The sequence below is a fragment of the Anabrus simplex genome, chromosome 11 (assembly GCF_040414725.1).
Source record: "Anabrus simplex isolate iqAnaSimp1 chromosome 11, ASM4041472v1, whole genome shotgun sequence".
Lineage (NCBI taxonomy): Eukaryota > Metazoa > Arthropoda > Insecta > Orthoptera > Tettigoniidae > Anabrus > Anabrus simplex.
The window spans coordinates 93,491,754-93,497,753 of NC_090275.1; positions in this window are offsets into that span (position 1 = coordinate 93,491,754).

Consider the following 6,000-nt stretch of genomic DNA (forward strand, 5'->3'; position numbering starts at 1 on the left):
AAGGAAAGGATACAGGTGATTAAATAATGAAGTATGGAGAAAGTACAAGTCAGCTAAGGAAGATTAGGTGAAAGAGAAGTGCAGGTATGAAGGTAGATGCCGCATGCAAGATAATCAAGGAAACCTGTGGAGAAAGGAAAACTACAGTCGGTGTATGAATATTAAGAGCTCACATGGAAAACCCCTTCTGGGGAAATAAGACAAGGTAGAAAGGGTCAGAATTCAACAGAGCTTTGAGAGACCTAAATAGGAACAAGACACCTGAAATTGATGACATACCTTCAGAATTACTGACCGCCTTAAGAGAAACCAGCATGGGGAGGTTATTCCATTCAGAGAGAGAGAGAGAGAGAGAGAGAGTGTGTTTTTTTTTTAATTCAGCCCGAAGGCTGGTTGGATCCTCAACAGGTTTACCATTAGCTGTCATAGATGGCCTAGGTGTCAGGGACTGGCTGCATAAGGAATGGCATTACTAGCGTCACTCATACCTCAGCCACTTTCATATTGTCAAAGCCAAGAAAGAGACTGAGACAGGTCAATGAAAGTAACAATTTTATTCTAGCCCATACCAGAAGACATAGCGCATTGTAAACACTACAACTTGCCAGCAAAGGCATCCATTCAGTGTACAAGTTATGATACAGGAGAAGTGCCATCCAATTTTAGACAATATTGTTATACCTATTCTCAAGAAATCAGGTGCTGACAGAAGTGAAAATTTCTGCACTATTAGTTTAGTATCTCATGCTTGGATAATTTTAACACATATTATTCAGAGAAGAATGGAAAGACAAGTTGAAGCTGAGTTATACTTGTGGATGCCATTGAGCTGCTCCACCATTTCCCACACATAGTCTGTTGCCAGTTGTTCTTGCTTCAGAACCACCCCAAACATTATGTCACATGGTAGAATTAGTTTTACAAGGATATCCTAAGGTTCTTCTTGTGGTTACACGTCAGGGTCATGGACTACTACTACTACTACTACTACTACTACTACTACTACTACTACTACTACTACTACTACTACTACTACCCGTATTCGAGAGATCGTGGGTTCGAACCCCACTGTCGGCAGCCCTGAAGATGGTTTTCCGTGGTTTTCCATTTTCACACCAGGCAAATGCTGGGGCTGTACCTTAATTAAGGCCATGGACGCTTCCTTCCCACTCCTAGCCCTTCCCTGTCCCATCGTTGCCATAAGACCTATCTGTGTCGGTGCGACATAAAGCAACTTGCTACTACTACCCCTTCCTTAAGGGAGGGACAGGATATACTAAAGACAAAGGGTTGGGATATAGTCATCATCATCATCATCATCATCATTTCCCAACGCCAGTTTCCCGGGTGTGGTGTACAAGCGCTCACCATCTCCTTCTGTCTTCATACATCTTCTGATCCAGTACATCCTCCCATTTGTATCCTCTCTCCTCCACATCTGATCTTACAGTCTCTATCCAACATTTTCTTGGTCTTCCCTGTGGTCTTCTTCCTACGAGATTAAGGTCGAAATATTTTCTGGCAGGTCTTTCCCTGTTCATTCTCATTGAAGTCTGCGTTTCTTTATGACACTGATAATAGGAACCTCAATACCAGCTACTTTCCTATTCACTTCATTTCTGATCTTGTCCTTTCTGGTTATTTGGTTCATGGTTCTAATGAATCTCATTTCCGTTGCTTGGATTCTACTGAAGTCTTTGTTTAGTAGGGTACATGTCTCTAAACCGTACGTGAGGATTGGTACAAAGTAAGTGTGGTACACGATTGTTTTCGCTTTCTGTGGTATTTTGCAGTCCCAGAGAAGATCCCTGACTTGACTGTAGAAGTTTGATGCTTTCTGTGTCCTGCTGAGTATTTCCTGCCTAACAGTGTTGTCTTTCGATATTGTGTTTCCCAGGTACTAGAAGTGGGAAGCTGATTCGATTTTTGCTCCTTCCAGAAATATATTTGAGCTTGTTCCTTCCCTGTTGATGGTTTCATTGTATTGGACGGTCACCAGGATTACTTGTTTCAGGAACTGGAAAAGCAGCTCGATATGTTCTGGGTGATTTCCGACAAAAGAGTGGCGTTAAAAAAATGTTTCAAAGTTTGGGATGGGAGGACTTGGGAAAGAGAAGTCGAGCTGCTTGACGAAGTGGTATGCCCGCCTAGCAATTCCAAATGGAAATTCTAAGTTCCCATGGAGCAAATTAGATATTTTTTACCAATAGAGCATATCAAAAATCAGATCAAAAATTAGATGTATGGCTTTTCAGGCGTTTGATCTATTAACCAGCACTTCGTCTTAGGTCTGACACTAGACTCTTCAGAGTGGGATGTGTCAGACCCTACCCATTGATGCTGGGGTGTATGCAGGTGAACTTATCAGAAGCCTTTTATGAGGCACAGTCTGATAACTGCATACGGTCACTTCGTCTTAGGTCTGACACTAGACTCTTCAGAGTGGAATGTGTCAGACCCTACCCACTGATGCTGGGGTGTATGCAGGTGAACTTATCAGAAGCCTTTTATGAGGCACAGTCTGATAACTGCAGCTGAAAATTACAGGCCAGTCAATTTGACATGCATTGCATATAAGCTTTGGGAAAGCATTGTAGGATTCCTGCAAGATATAGCAAGTATCTTGGATTCAGGAGGTCAAATGGACTGCATTGCGAGTGACCAGTCTAAGGCATTTGACCAGGCAAATTGGGGTGGATCATGGAGACTATTGGTAAAAATGAGTGCATTTGGACTAGAAAAAAAGAGTGACTGAATGGGTGAATATATTTCTAGAAAATTGATCTTGGAGAATTAGAGTAGGCGAAGCTTTATCTGACCCTGTAATAATTAAGAGGGGAATTCCTCAAGACGGTATTATTGGACCTTTGTGTTTTCTTATACATATATAAGATACGAGTAAAGAAGTGGAATCAGAGACAGGCTTTTTGCGGATGATGTTGTTCTGTATAGAGTAATAAATAAGTTACAAGATTGTGAACAACTGCAAAATGACCTTGATAATTTTGTGAGATGGACAGGGGTGATAAACGGGGTTAAAAGATTGTGAGTTTCAAAAATAGGAATAGTCCTCTCAGTTTTAATTACTGCGTTGATGGGGTGAAAATTCCTTATGGGGTTCACTGTAAGTATCTAGGTGTTAATATAAGGAATGACCCTTATTGGGGTAATCACATAAGTGGGATTGTAAATAAAGGGTACAGATCTCTACACATGGTTATGAGGGTGTGTAGGGGTTGTAGTAAGGATGTAAAGGAGAGCGCATATAAGTCTCTGGTAAGAACCCAAATAGAATATGGTTTAGTGTATTGGACGGTCACCAGGATTACTTGATTCAGGAACTGGAAAATCCAAAGAAAAGCATCTCGATATGTTCTGGGTGATTTCCGACAAAAGAGTGGCGTTAAAAAAATGTTGCAAAGTTTGGGATGGGGGGACTTGGGAAAGAGAAGACGAGCTGCTTGACGAAGTGGTATGTTCCGAGATGGCATGGAATGACATTAGTAGATGAATAAGTTTGAGTAGTGTCTTTAAAATATGAAGATAAAGTTGGAATTAGTTTATGGGAAGGGGAGTTAGGGATTGGAATAACTTACGAAGGGAGATGTTCAATAAATTACCAATTTCTTTGCAATCATTTAATTAAGGGCTGGGAAAATAACAGATACGGTATGGAATCTGCCACTTGGGCAACTGCCCTAAATGCAGATCAGTAGTGAGTGATTGATTGACCTGATAGGTTATGCCTTCTCTCTGGCCAGGTGGAGCAGAACAAACACCGGTGGCAAAAATTTGTTGATCTTCTCTGCTCCATGTGAGAGTTTTATGAACAGTTGAATAATTTGCAATATTTGAAGCCATCTCTATTCAGTTTCGACTCGGTCAGTTTTTATCTGTAAGGTTCTTCAGTCTGCCAAAACTAATTTTGAGTAATAAATAATGAGTATTAATAGTTAATAATAACGTACCTGAAGAAGATAACATTTGATAACAGTATTATAGGCTACTTGAAAAAAGAAAACAATTTAATTGAGTAAGGGATTGGAATAATTTATGAGGGGGGTGGGGGGATGTTCGATAAATTCCAACTGATGGGGAATCTGCAAGCTGGGTGACAGCTGTAAATGCAGATCGTTGATTGACTGAATGACGGTAATTTAACAGGTATAATTTTTCCTTCCGCAAACATTCTGGTAGGACTTTAACTTTGTACTATTGGCGATAGATCAAAGAGAATATCGATAGCAAGTTGTTTTTCTCTGTTATTTCTTTGTTTCTTTATCAGTCTAGTTAAATAAAATCTCTTCCAAGTAATATGGATCAGTAAAAATTATGAACACAACCAAAACCTCTGAATATGGCAAGAAAGCTCAGGAAACCCCTTCAGGCATAAGAAAAGGCTTTTCCAACGTTTTCCCTCGTTTTGGATAGAATGTACCCAACATTACAGACAGAAAGTTACTGCTTTGATACGCATGGCGCGGGCTGACACTGCAGAATAAAAATAAAGTAACTTTTTCTTGTGTTGGATGCATTGTGAGTTTGCTTATCCAAACAATAATAATGGTGGGCAGTTCGCGCTGGTTCCCGGTGGCGAGTGGACGTGGCTATCGGTGCTAGCGTATTAATCGGTATAGTGTGCGAGTAGGTTTGGTGTTGGTAAGGTGTTCAAGTTTCTTCGCTTCCTTGGGAGCGGTGTGGGAGTCTTGTGAGTAACTATATGTATTAATTTCTCAACTCCCTCCGAACCTCATGGCGGAGTCGAGTGGGGGACAGCGTATGGAGGAGGAGTCAATTGAGGTAGATAGTCAGGAGTTCTCTGTGGATAACACCCTCGTGTTAAATGACCCACCCCCACCTGATAGTAACCGTGCTCCCTCTCCTAAAGTTGATGTGTATTCTCTGAAACCTGACACACAGACATATGATGAGACACATACGGGACCCTTCGTAGTATTTGTGGAGGCCCTTGCTGACGGTAAGAAATTGGGCAGCATCCATCCCATGGCTTTGGGAAAAATTTTTTATGATCGTAAATTTGAGGGTGTTACTCAAATTGCTCGGCGAGGTCGCCATAGGATCCAAATTGAGTTTAATTCACGAACAAAAGCTAACGATTTTCTCACCAACCCTATTTTAAAGGAAAAAAACCTGAAAGCCTTTATTCCATCTGCGTCAATCTATAAGATAGGCGTTATTCGAGGGGTTGATAAAGATTTATCGGTCGAGGAACTTTGTAAGGTTGCTGAATCAACTGCCCCATTAGTCGAAGCACAGAGAATGAACCGACGCTCCTTTCAGGATGGCCGCGTCAGTTACATTCCCACTGGTACCATTAGACTCACGTTTCGCAGCCAGACTCTCCCTGCTTTCATTTCCGTCTACCGAGTTCGTACCCAGGTCGAACCATTTGTTTTCCAGCCGACGATTTGCCGGCGATGCCAACGATACGGCCACACCAGAAAAAACTGTAGGGCTCAACACCCTCGCTGCGCTAATTGCGCACATGAACATGAAACTACAGAATGTAAGAATTCTACCCGCCGTTGTCTCAATTGTTCCGGAGAACACTCCGTAGGTTCACTTCAATGCCCAGAACAAAAACGGCAACAGGAACTGAAAAAACAGCAGGCGTTGGCCGTCCCTCAGTTATCCTCAGAGTCCTTTTTTACTCCGACAGCCAATAGATTCAACCCCCTTTTGACCTTGCACAACTTTCCTCCGCTTCCGAGCACTTCGTCGTTTCCTCAACCCCAGCCGCCGAGAAAGCGAAAATTTACGGCGATTGTTTCATCGCCTTCACCTAGTCCGGATCGTTCGCCAGGTTACGATGTCAAGGGATATCGTGCTCTTCTCAAACAGCCTCCCTCTGTCACCACTGCTATACATCCTATACCTTCCATATCGGGGACGAACCTCCCGGCCACTTCCAGGCATGTAGATTCTATGGTATACTCAAAGCAAGACAGTTCCCGGGCCTCGAACCCGGTATCGGCTACC